General features: G+C 40.3%; 2 non-coding genes across 2 annotated transcripts; both read right to left on the bottom strand.

The window, feature by feature from the left end:
* Positions 1 to 4,323: 4,323 nt before the first annotated feature.
* LOC120882738 lies at positions 4,324 to 4,430 on the bottom strand. Its single transcript, XR_005725591.1, has one exon. It is a non-coding gene; the product is annotated as a U6 spliceosomal RNA (small nuclear RNA).
* A 268-nt stretch (positions 4,431 to 4,698) lies between these two features.
* TRNAC-ACA lies at positions 4,699 to 4,770 on the bottom strand. The gene has a single exon. It is a non-coding gene; the product is annotated as a tRNA-Cys (tRNA).
* Positions 4,771 to 13,577: the final 8,807 nt, after the last annotated feature.

The raw sequence follows: 13,577 nt of genomic DNA, 5'->3' as shown, positions 1-13,577 counted from the left end.
CACGCACGCGCGCGCGCGCACACACAAACACACACTCCCCCTCCTGGATGGTCCTTAGCATGTGGGTGTGGCTGGGGTTGAAGCTAGTAGGGGAGGGGGAGGGGGTATTAGCATTAGGCCTACTGGCTTAAAAAAAAAAAATGCGTGCCAGGATCCATTCCCAGACCTCTTTAGAGTTAGAGCACTTTACAATCCCCGCTCTCTACTTCCCCTCTAAGGGCTGGAGAGTATTTAGTATCCTGAGATACTAGAAGAGGCTCGGGCTGGAAGGAAGTCCCGACACATTTTTAGGTTTGGTGTCCAGTTCCTGCTCTGGCCTGCCTCTTTGCTCTGGGCCTTTCTTCCTTCCCACCTAAGCCTCTCCTAGCCTTGTAGTCCTTGAAAGTCTTATCCTGCCTTGCCTCATTCACTTTCTCAGAAACCTTATCCTTCCTGGCTCCCCTCATGGCCTTGAGGTTATCTTTGCTCTCTCCTGTACACAGAGATAAAAGCAAGAATTTTCCCCTTTAGGTTTCCCAAACCCAGCTTTCTCTTTATCTTAACCAGTATACTGTGTAACCATCTCTCACTTTCTTATTTCTCTGTCCCTGTACCTCCTTTTTGCGTTTTCAGTTTGTTCCATCTCAGTTGGGCCACCTTGTTCTTTTGTATTGCCAGCCGTTCTCAACACATGCTTGGATCTTTGGCTGCTCTGGTTGTGATCCTTGTGCCTGGTTTCAAGTTGAGGGGAGACAATCTAAAGGGGGTTGATGGTGTATTCAGAAGTATAGTGTGTGGGTTCTGGAGACAGACCAGAACTCTAATCTCAACTCTGCCTTCTTTTTAGCCAGTTGCCTTTGGATACATCACTTGTCAAGTCACTAGGTCTTATTTTTCTCATCTTTTAAACAGAGATAAGAAAACCATCTAAATCTACAATAGGGGACTGGTCAAATCAACTTTGGTTATATTCATACAGTAAATGTAATCATTAACACATTTTTGAAAAAACTAATGATGTAGAGCACAGGATTTTTAAGGCAGTGAAACTATTCTGCATGATTCTGTAATGGTGAATACATGTTTGTGACATGTTAGAACTCAGAATGTACAACAAAAGTGAACTCTTACCTGAAGTATGGGTTTTGAATGATATTAATGTGTCATCTTCTGCTGCCCTTTTCTTCTTTTGCCTTTAATCTTTCCCAGCAGGAGGGTCTTTTCCAATGGGTGGCAGAGAATGAATGGTTAGATAGCATCACCGACTCAATGGACATGAACTTGATCAAACTCTAGGAGATAGTAGAGGACAGGAAAGCCTGGCATGCTGCAGTCGATGGGGTGGCAAAGAGTTGAACACGACTTAGGAACTGAACAACAACAACAAATGCCTCAGTGTAGGTTCATCAATTGCAACAGATGTACCACGCTGGTGGGGGAGGTTGATAGTTAAGGGAGGCTGTGGAGCTGGGAGGCAGGGAGGGCGGGGAGTATATGGGAACTCTGTACTTTCAGCTCTATTTTGCTGCAAACCTAAAACTACTCTAAAAATAGTCTATTAAAAAAAACAAATGATACATGAAAACACTTCTGATATTACATTTTTTACAAAAGGAGTTAAAATATGATGCTAACTTTTAGAAAAATTCTATATATAGGTGTGCTTAGAAAATTACTGCAAAGGGGTTCCCTGATGGCTCAGTGGTAGAGAATCTGCTTGCCAATGCAGGAAACACGGGTTCAATCCCTGATCCAAGATGATCCCACCTGTTGCGGACCAACTAAGTCCTAAACCCGTGGGCCACAGCTGTTGAGCCTGTGCTCTAGAGCCCAGGAGCCGCAACTACTGAGGCTTGAGTGCTATAGAGCCCATGCTCTGCAACAAGAGAAGCCACTAGAATGAGAAGCCCGAGCACTGCAAGTAGAGAGTAGCCCTTGCTTGCCACAACTGAAGAAAAGCCCAAGCAGCAGTGAAGACCCAGCACAGCCAAAAATAAATAAATAAATACAATTATATAGAAAAGAAAATGACTGGAAAGAAATAGTGAATGTAATGATACCTCATATAGCAATGCTACTAAGATTAAGTGAGATGTACACTTGCCTGACATATAGCAGGTGTTTAATAGATACTTGTTAGTATTATAAGAGAAACAGCTGATTTCATGAATGATTTGGGACTTCATACCCTCGAGCCTTCATGTTGTTAAAATATATGTATATATATGCATATATATTTCTCTTTGAGTAAGCGAAGATTGCCCATATTTAATAGGTTTGAGTATGTATTAGCCACAGATGAAGGGCTCTAACATAGAATGAGCTGATGGGGGACAATAGAGCAGGTGTTGAGTAAGACTGTGGACTGCAATTCAACACTCGTTTCAGCCTTGTTACAGTTATGACATAGTACTGAGTACTATTACTTGTTACTCACCGTTTATAAAGCAGTCCTAAAGTTCTGTAAACACCATAACAGGTAAAAACTCAGTCCCTGTCTTAATGAGAGTTCTTTCATTTTAGTTATATATATACTTTTCTGATTATAAAAATATAAATGTTCACTGTAAAAACGTTGAAAAGCATAGAAAGTTTGAAGAAGAAAGCAATGATCACTTTTATCCTACCCATCATACCTGGAGATACAACTACTCTTTTTGATGTATATCCTTCCAGTCCTTTGTTTTCTTTTCACATATGTCTTTTTTCAAAGTAGGAATTATCTTGTACAGTATGTTCTACAACATAATTGTAATAGCTGTAGATTATTCCATCATTTGCATTGTGCCATGCTTTACTTAACTAACTACTGCTGGATGTCAAACTTTTATTATTTTTTCATGACAGGCAAGGCTGCATACAACTTGATTAAACAAATGGTGATACTTCCCTGGTGGCTCAGCTGGTAAAGAATCTGCCTGCAGTTTGGGAGACCTGGGTTCCATCCCAGGTTGGGAAGATCTGGAGAAGGGAACAGCTACCCACTCCAGTATTCTGGCCTGGAGAATTCCATGGACTATTTACATGGGGTCACAAAGAGTCAGACGCGACTGAGCAACTTTCACTTTCACTTGGCAGCCATTTGATTAGAGTCATGTTCATTCTTTTTTAAAAAAATATATAAATTTATTTATTTTAATTGGAGGTTAATTACTTTACAATATTGTATTGGTTTTGCCATACATCAACATGAATCCGCCACAGATATACACGTGTTCCCCATCCTGAACCCCCCTCCCTCCTCCCTCCCCGTACCATCCCTCTGGGTCGTCTCAGTGCACCAGCCCCAAGCACCCAGTATCATGCATCGAACCTGGACTGGCGATTCGTTTCATATATGATGTTATACATGTTTTAGTGCCATTCTCCCAAATCATCCCACCCTCTCCCTCTCCCACAGAGTCCAAAAGACTGTTCTATACATCTGTGTCTCTTTTGCTGTCTTGCATACAGGGTTATCATTACCATCTTTCTAAACTCCATATATATGCATTAGTATACTGTATTGGTGTTTTTCTTTCTGGCTTACTTCACTCTGTATAATAGGCTCCAGTTTCATCCACCTCATTAGAACTGATTCAAATGTATTCTTTTTAATGGCTGAGTAATACTCCATTGTGTATATGTACCACAGCTTTCTTATCGATTCATCTGCTGATGGACATCTAGATTGCTTCCATGTCCTGGCTATTATAAACAGTGCTGCGATGAACATTGGGGTACACGTGTCTCTTTCAGTTCTGGTTTCCTCAATGTGTATGCCCAGCAGTGGGATTGCTGGGCATATGGCAGTTCTATTTCCAGTTTTTTAAGGAATCTCCCCACTGTTCTCCATAGTGGCTGTACTAGTTTGCATTCCCACCAACAGTGTAAGAGGATTCCCTTTTCTCCATACCCTCTCCAGCATTTATTGCTTGTAGACTTTTGGATTGCAGCCATTCTGACTGGCGTGAAATGGTACCTCAGTGTGGTTTGATTTGCATTTCTCTGATAATGAGTGATGTTGAGCATCTTTTCATGTGTTTGTTAGTCATCTGTATGTCTTCTTTGGAGAAATGTCTCTTTAGTTCTTTGGCCCATTTTTTGATTGGGTCGTTTATTTTTCTGGAATTGAGCTGCAGGAGCTGCTTGTATATTTTTGAGATTACTTGTTTGAAAAATGTGGAATGCTTCATAGCGTCTGCCTGCAATGCAGGAGACCCGGGTTAGATCCCTGGGTTGGGAAGTTCCCCTGGAGAAGGAAATGGCAACCCACTCCAGGATTCTTGCCTGGAGAATCCCATGGACCGAGGAGCCTGGTGGGCTACAGTCCATGGGGTCGCAAAGAGTTGGACACGACTGAGCGACTTCACTTTCACTTTCATGAATTCACGTGTCATCCTTGTGCAGGGGCCATGCTAATCTTCTCTGTATCGTTCCCATTTTAGTATATGTGCTGCCGAAACAAGCACTAGAGTGATATTCACTCTTTAGAACCGACTCTGGAGACATGGATTTTTACCTAATGTTCTATACCATTCTAAAGTACCCTTGGGCTTCCCTGGTGCGCAGACGTCAAAGAGTCCGCCTGCAATGCAGGAGTGAAAGTGAAAGTGAAGTTGCTTAGTTGTGTTCCACTCTTTGGGACCCCATGGACTGTAGCCTACCAGGCTCCTCTGTCCGTGGGATTTTCCAGGCAATAGTACTGGAGTGAATTGCCATTTCCTTCTCCAGAGAATCTTCCCAACCCAGGGATCGAACCTGGGCTTCCTGCGTTGTAGACAGACGCTTTACCATCTGAGCCAGCAGGGAAGTAATGAGAATTCAATTCCTGGGTCAGGAAGATACCCTGGAGAAGGAAATAGCAACCCACTCCAGTATTCTTGCCAGGAGAATCCCATGGACAGAGAAGCCTGGTGGGCTACAATCCATGGGGTAGCAAAGAGTCAGATATGACTGAGCGACTAAGCGTGCACGCACACACACATACACAAAGTACCCTGGAATGAAGAAAAGGAAATATGCATTTAGGGAGACAATGGGGAAATGCTAGACTATGAGCTCCTCAACAATAGGGGCCAGTTCTTACTCATCTCTATCTCCAACCTCTAGCATAGTCCCTGGTATGTTTATTGGATGAATTGCTGGACAAATGAGTTACGGAGAAAGGGGGAAAGCCTCAGTGAACTCAAATTGCAGTAACATTTCTATAATATGAGGTTAATAAGGAAAGAAATAAGAGTGAAACAAAAAGGGAGAAAAGGCAGACAGTCAAAGATAAGGAATCTTCATCTTCATCTTTAAAAAGAAGAATACTACTTAGCCATAAAAAAGAATGAAGTAATGCCTTTTGTAGTACCATGGATGGACCTAAAGATTATCATACTAAGTGAAGTAAGTTAGAGAAAGGCAAATACCATGTGATACCACTTATATGTTGAATCTAAAATATGATGCAAATGAACTTATGTATGAAACAGAAGCAAACTCATAGACATAAAGAACAGACTTGTGGTTGCCAAGGGGAGAGAGCTGGAGAAGGGATGGAGTGGAAGTTTTGGGGTTAGCAGATATAAACTATTATACATAGTTAGAATAAACAACAAGGTCATACATACTGTATAGCACAGAGAACTATATTCAATATCCTGTAGTAAACCATCATGGAAAAGAATATAAAAAAGAGTGTATATTTATCTATAACTGAATCACTTTGCTGTAAGGAGAAATCAACACAAATTGTAAATCAACTATACTTCAATTTTAAAAAGTAAGCAGAGTCAATAACATTGCTTCAGTGAAAATTAAGAAAAAAATATTCAATTGAGAGCAAAATTCTTTTTGTATTGTTAAGAAATTTTAAAAACACAAAATAAAATTATTTGAAGATTTTTTAGAAAAAGAAGGAGAGAAATGTAGCAAAAGGGCACCTATTCCTCCTAATCAGAAAGTCCAATGGTGGCCGTCTGACTTAGTGTAAATTTGACTACACTCTTTTTTAATATTAATTAATTTATTTTATATGTGGCTGTGCTGGGTCTTCATTGCTATGAGCAGGCTTTCTCTAGTTGCACCAAGTGCGGGACACTCTCTAGTTGTGGCTTCTCTTTGCAGTGACTTCTCTTGTTGCAGAGCATGGGCTCTGGGGCTTGAAGGCTTAATTGCCCCACAGCATGTGGCATCTTCCCAGATCAAGGATCAAACCCCTGTCCCCTGTAGTGACAGGCAGATTCTTAACCACTGGACCATCAGGGAAGTCCTACACTCCACTCTTTAACATTCACTCTGACCTGTCCAAACATCTCTCCCAGGTTGGGAAGCAACATATCCTAATTTACTCCACAGAGGGTCAGCTGACTTTATGAGACACACACTCTCAGGTCTATATGGGTCCCAAGATTTCTACAGGACTTTCTGCTATGGTGCTGTCCCTTGAGAAATCAACTTAGGTTAATATTACTTCTTCGGGTCCAACTTATACTTCTTTTTTTAAAATAAGAGCTTTATTGAGATGGAATTTATATACCATACAATTTGGCCATTTAAAGTGTACAACTTAATGGATTTTAGTATATTCAGGGATATGTGCAACCATTAATAATCAGTCAATTTTACATTTTCATCATTTTAAAAAGAAATCTTGTATCCTTTAGCTATCTTCCCCCATCTCTCCATCTCCCAAAGCCTTATCCAAGCACTATTCTACTTTTTTGCTCCATAGACTCCCCTATTCTGAACATTTCATATAAATGGAATCATATAAATATGTGGGCTTTTGTGACTGGCTTTTTTCACTTAGCATAATGTTTTCAAGATTCATCCATGTTGTAGCATGTATCAGAACTTCATTACTTTTTAATAACTGAATAATATTCCATTGGATGGATATATCACATTTGTTTAACTGTTCATCAATTGATGTACTTTTTGGCTATTATTAATAATGCTGCTATAAACATTCATTTTTACCAGCTTTTATGTGAATAAATGTCTTCAGTTCTCTCAGGTGGAGTGCCGTTTCTGGATCATATGGTAACTTTATGCTTAATTGTTTGAGGAACTGCCAAACTATCTTCCAAAGTAGCTGAACTATTTTATATTCTCACCAGCAGAGTTCCAGTTTCTCTACATCCTTGCTAACTCTTGTTATCTGATTAATCAAAGTCCATTTATTTAGATCTTCTTTAATTTCTTTCAACAATGTTTTGTAGCTTTCAAAGTATAAATTTTGCACTTCTTTTGTTAACTTTGTTCCTAAGCATTTTATTCTTTTTCATATCATTGCAAATAGGATTGTTTCTTATTTTCATTTTCAAATTGTTCGTTGCAAGTGTATAGAAATACATTTGACATTTGTATATTGATATTGTATCCTGCAACCCTGCTGAACTTGCTTATTATTCTAATCATTTTTTAGTGGATTCCATAGGATTCTCTGTATATAAGATCATGTCATCTCCAAGTAGAGAAAGTTTTACTTTTTCCTTTCCATTTTGTATACCTTTTATTTCTTTTTCTTGCAAATTATCCTGGCTAGAACCTCTAGTACAATGTTGAATACAGGTGGCATCGACTTATAGTTCTTAAGACAGAGTCTTGTAGACTTTTTGATAGCAGCCATTCTGACCTCACTGTGGTTTTGATTTGCATTTCTCTGATTATGAGTGATGTTGAGCATCTTTTTGTGTGTTTGTTAGCCATCAGTATGTCTTCTTTGGAGAAATGTCTGTTTAGTTCTTTGGCCCATTTTTTGATTGGGTCACTTATTTTTCTGGAATTGAGCTGCAGGAGTTGCTTGTATATTTTTGAGATTAATTCTTTGTCAGTTGCTTCATTTGCTATTATTTCCTCCCATTCTGAAGGCTGCCCTTTCACCTTGCTTATAGTTTCCTTTGTTGTGCAAAAACTTTTAAGTTTAATTAGGTCCCATTTGTTTATATTTGCTTTTATTTTCGTTACTCTGGGAGGTGGGTCACAGAGGATCCTGCTGTGATTTACGTCAGAGAGTGTTTTTCCTGTTTTCCTCTAGGAGTTTTATAGTTTCTGGTCTTACATTTAGATCTTTAATCCATTTTGAGTTTATTTTTGTGTATGGTGTTAGAAAGTGTTCTAGTTTCATTTTTTTACAAGTGGTTGACCAGTTTTCCCAGCACCACTTGTTAAAGAGATTGTCTTTTCTCCATTGTATATTCTTGCCTCCTTTGTCAAAGATAAGGTGTCCATAGGTGCATGGATTTATCTCTGGGCTTTCTACTTTGTTCCATTGATCTGTATTTCTGTCTTTGTGCCAGTACCATACTCTCTTGATGACTGTTGCTTTGTAGTATAGCCTGAAGTCAGGCAAGTTGATTCCTCCAGTTCCATTCTTCTTTCTCAAGATTGCTTTGGCTATTTGAGGTTTTTTATATTTCCATACAAATTGTGAAATTATTTGTTATAGTTCTGTGAAAAATACCACTGGTAGCTTGCTAGGGATTGCATTGAATCTATAGATTGCTTTGGGTAGTATACTCATTTCACTATATTGATTCTTGGAAAAAGGAACTCTCTTACACTGTCGGTGGAATGCAAACTAGTACAGCCACTATGGAAAACAGTGTGGAGATTCCTTAAAAACCTGGAAATAGAACTGCCATATGACCCAGCAATCTCACTGCTGGGCATACACATTGAGGAAACCAGAATTGAAAGAGACACAAGTACCCCAATGTTCATCACAGCACTGTTTACAATAGCCAGGACATGGAAGCAACCTAGATGTCCATCAGCAAACGAATGGATAAGAAAGCTGTGGTACATATACACAATGGAATATTACTCAGCTATTAAAAAGAACTCATTTGAATCAGTTCTAATTAGGTAGATGAAACTGGAGCCTATTATACAGAGCAAAGTAATTCAGAAAGAAAAATACCAATACAGTATATTAATGCATATATATGGAATTTAGAAAGATGGTAATGATGATCTTATATGCAAGGCAGCAAAAGAGACACAGACATAAAGAACAGCAAAAGAGACACAGATATAAAGAACAGACTTTTGGACTCTGTGGGAGAAGGCGAGGGTGGGATGATTTGAGATAATAGCATTGAAATATGTATATTATCTTATGTGAAATAGATGGCCAGTCCAGGTTCAATGCATGAGACAGGGTGCTCAGGGCTGGTGCACTGGGATAACCCTGAGAGATGGGATGGGGAGGGAGGTGGGAGGGAGGTTCAGGGTGGGGAACACATGTACACCCATGGCTGTTTCATGTGAATGTATGGCAAAACCCACCACAATATTGTAAAGTAATTAGCTTCCAATTAAAAAAAAAAAAGACAGTCTTGCACACTGGACCATTCACTTTTTTCTTTTTGGCTGCACCACGTGGCATGTGGAATCTTAGTTTCTTGAGGGATGGAACCCGTGGCCCCTGAATTGGAAGTGGAATCTTAACCACTGGACTGCCAGGGAAGTGCCACCTTTTAAAAAAATTGATGTTACCTGTTTATTTAGTGACTTGGAAATTTGTGGAGGGCAGACCATCCTTAGTACTGAAAAGCCCTCTATCACTATGTTTGGTGTGTGTGCTAAGTCGCTTCAGGTGTGTCCAACTCTGGGCAACCCCGCTAGGACTGTGGCCTGCCTGGCTCCTCTGTCCATGGGACTTTCCAGGCAAGAATCCTGCAGTGGGTTGCCATGCCCTCCTCCAGGGGATCTTCCTGACCCAGGGATCGAACATGTGCCTCCTACATCTCCTGCGTTGGCCAGTAGGTTCTTTACCACTAGCCCCATTATTATGTTCAGCACCTTGAAAATATTCAAGTATTATGTGATTGATAATGATAATTTGGAAAAAAGGACTTATCAGAGCCTTGCTTTGACCCTTTTTCCTCTGTTGCTTGGTTGGCTCTTCTCACCTTAAACTCACCTTGACCAAAATTGCACTGATTGACTTTCCTTCTGCTTCCCCTGCTTCCCGTCCTGGCACAACCAGACAATCAGGCACCCAAACCAGAAACCTGCAAATCATTCTAGTCTTCTACTCCTTACCTTCTTAATTGATTAAGTCTCCTTGATCCTACCTTCTAATTATTTAGATTTGGTTTCCTCTTCTCTATCCCTACAAAGACTTCGTTCAGTCCTTCCCCATATTTCACCTGAAATTATGATTGTATTCTAGCCCGTGTTCTGATCTCCTAGCTTGTCTCTCCCAATCTTTACTACACACTGTTGCCAGAGTGACTGTGGTAGCTGAATAATGCCCCCCAAATATATCCATGTCCTAATTCATGGAGCCTGTGAATATTACCTTATTTGGCAAAAAAGTAGGACTTTGCAGATGTGATTAAGGATCCTAAGATGAAGAGTATTCCAGGTGGTCCCTAAATGTAATGACAAGTGTGCTTAAATGCGAGAGGCAGAGGAAGATTTGACATATAAAGAAGAAGAAAAGGCCCTGTGACCATGGAGGGAGAAATTGGAGCCATGCAGCCACAAACCAAGGAATACCAGCAGCCACCAGAAGCTGCATGAGGCAAGAAACACTCCTAGAGCTTCCTGAGTGATCCTGGCCCTGCTGGCACCTTGATTTCATCCCAGTGATACTGATTCCAAACTGCTGGATTCCAGAACTGTGAGAGAATAAATTCCTGTTAAGTCACCAAGTTTGTGGTAATTTTTTAACAGCAACCTCAATACATTAATACAGTAATCTTTCTGAAGTTCAGACCTCTCATATATGGAAAAAATTGTCTTTGTCTCTCAGTCTCTTTGTCTCTCTCTGTCTCTGTCTCTCTCTCTATGTGTGTGTGTGTGCATGTATCTGTGATAACCTGGAAGAAAATCTACCAAAATGTTCACAGTTGTTTCTTTTTAAAAATTATTTATTTATGGTTGTGCTGGATCTTTGTTGCTGTGTGTGGGCTTTTCTCTAGTTGCAGTGAGTGGGGCTACTCTTCGTTTTGGTGTGCTGGCTTCTCATTGTGGTGGCCTCTCTTGGCACAGGCTCTAAGAGCACGGGCTTCAGTAGTTGCAGCAGGTGGGCTCAGTTGCACATGTGGCCTCTAGGGTGCATGGGCTCTGTGGCATGTGGGATCTTCCCAGACCAGGGATCAAAGCCATGTCCCCTGCATTGGATTCTTATCCATTGTACCACTAGAGAAGTCCAACAGCTATTTCTGCATAGTGAATTTTGATGTTTATGTGTGTGTGTTTAGTCGCTTCAGTTGTGTCCAATTCTTTGTGACCCCATAGACTGTAGCCTGCCAGGCTCCTCTGTCCATGGGATTCTCCAGGGAAGAATACTGAAATGGGTTGCTATTTCCTTCTCCAGGGGATCTTCCTGACCCAGGGATTGAAACTGTGTCTCTCAGTTCTTCTGCATTGATGGGCAGGTTCTTTACCACTAGTGCCACCTGGGAAGCCTATGGATGGTGTTTATATTTATGTGTATTCTTGAATGTTTCCTTCAATAAGCATTTATTACTTTTAAAATGATAATAAAAACGTTATTTTTACAAAACCCTTAAATCTCTCCATCACCTACAGATTAAAGTACAAAATTCTAAGCATGGCACAGGCTCTTAATTATTTGTCTTCCTTGGTGGCTGAGACAGTAAAGAGTCTGCCTGCAATGCAGGAGACCTGAGTTTGATCACTGGGTGGGGAAGATCCCCTGGAGAAGGGAATGGCTACCCACTCCAGTATTCTTGCCTGGAAAATCCCATGGACAGAGGAGCCTGGTGGGCTGCAGTCCATGGGGTTGCAAAGAGTCAGACATGACTGAGCACCATCATCTAGAGATTCAAGTAAAAAATTCTAAGTATGGCACAGGCCCTTAATTATTTAGCCTATATCCATCTCTTCAGTCTAATTTCCAATCATTCAGTCTCCCCACTTCTCTTCAGTCATGACAAATTACTTAAACATAGGTCATTCTGTCTCTGAACCTTTGTACACTGGTGTCTCTGACTTCAACCTCTTAGTTAAGATGATTCAAAGGTGCTCTTTTCTGTGAAGCCATTCCTGATCCACTCAAGTAGAGCTGTGTTACCTTTACCTTTTCAGTTCAATTCAGTCGCTCAGTTGTGTCCGACTCTTTGTGACCTTTACCTTTAGCATGATACTATTATTTGATTTGCCTACAGTATTGTTTACATTAACATTTGTCTGCTTATATTGTGATTGCCTTAAGAAGATACACAAAAGTACAAGTTTTCTTTTGTTATTTTATTTGGTTTTCCAATGGTGTAAACAGCTATGGTAATTAAAAAGTTATTTTAAGATGTTATTGAATCCATAGCTTTTTGTAACTTTGTTTTTCACTCAACATATACTAAAAACAATCATGCCAGAGTCTGTAAAATATTTGATGTTAAAAGTCCTTATAGATCTTTATGCATTTATATAGAAAGATAGCTAAAGTATTTTTAAAATGAGAAAGCCATGGCCCAGAAAAATATATGTAGCTTAATCCTTCATGTATAAAAAGGTAGAAACTTTTCTCTTTGACCAGGACAGTATAAATATAGAAAATAGAAATGCAAGAATGCAGTCATAATTGTAACCACTGGGATGAACAGGAGAGACTTTTCTCTTTTTACTCCTGAGTATTTGTTTTTGTTTTCTGTAAGCAGGAAAAATGTCTTTTTCAGGGTAGAGGTATTAATTCATTTTTCATTATAGAGGTGTTGCCTGCGTGCCAAGTTCCTTTAGTCATGTCTGACGTTTTTCGACCCTGTGGACCATAGCCCACCAGGCTCTTCTGTCCATGTGATTCTCTAGGCAAGAATACTGGAGTGGGTTTGCCATGCCTTCCTCCAGGGGCTCTTCCCCACCCAGGGATTGAAGTCCAGTCTCTTGTGCCTCCTGCATTGGCAGGTGGGTTCTTTACCACTAGTGCCACCCGGGAAGCCCAATAGAGGTATTATTTATTCTCCAAAAGTTTGATAATCATTGGTATTGATATGTCCAACATGGTAGCCACTAGCCTTGTGTGACTGCTTGAATTTTAGCTAATTAAAAAGTGGAATTAATAATTCAGTTCCTCAGGTGCACTCCTATTTCAAATTCTCAATGGCCACATATGGCCAGTAGGTACACCCATATTGAACAGAGCAGAAATAGAACATTTCTGTCATTGCAGGAGGTTCTAGACAATGCAGATTTAGATCACTGTGTCCCCACATAAGGTGGCGCCAGTGGGAAGACCCTGAAACCCTGAGTGTGAGTTAGTGGGAATTAACTACAAAGACCTATCAGGTGAACAGTTGTAGTCCTCGATTAGCCACAGGGCTAGCTAGGCATTATTGAAAAATTGGCATCCTTTGGAGTACAGAAATCAGTCTGATCTGGAGGCCTAAAATGTATCCATGGCAATGATGACACCTGTTGATTCTCCCTGTAAAGCACGGGAACAATAATTAATGTTTGGACTGCTGGGTTCCCTGGTTACCATGGAAATAAGAGTGCTGGTTACAATTCTGAGTAATTACGCAGAGACTGAAGTATCGATCTCCCCTCCTCTCCTCCATCCCTTTCTTTAACCATAACCATAGTGATGACTGTTTCAGCTGGGCTTCATGAGTCCACCTGGCAGCAGGAGAAGCAACTAGAAAATCTGATTAAGT

The sequence above is a fragment of the Oryx dammah genome, unplaced genomic scaffold, assembly GCF_014754425.2.
Source record: "Oryx dammah isolate SB20612 unplaced genomic scaffold, SCBI_Odam_1.1 HiC_scaffold_23, whole genome shotgun sequence".
Taxonomy (NCBI): Eukaryota; Metazoa; Chordata; class Mammalia; order Artiodactyla; family Bovidae; genus Oryx; species Oryx dammah.
The sequence above is the reverse complement of the archived record's forward strand: the minus strand, read 5'-3'. Positions and strand labels throughout refer to the sequence as shown.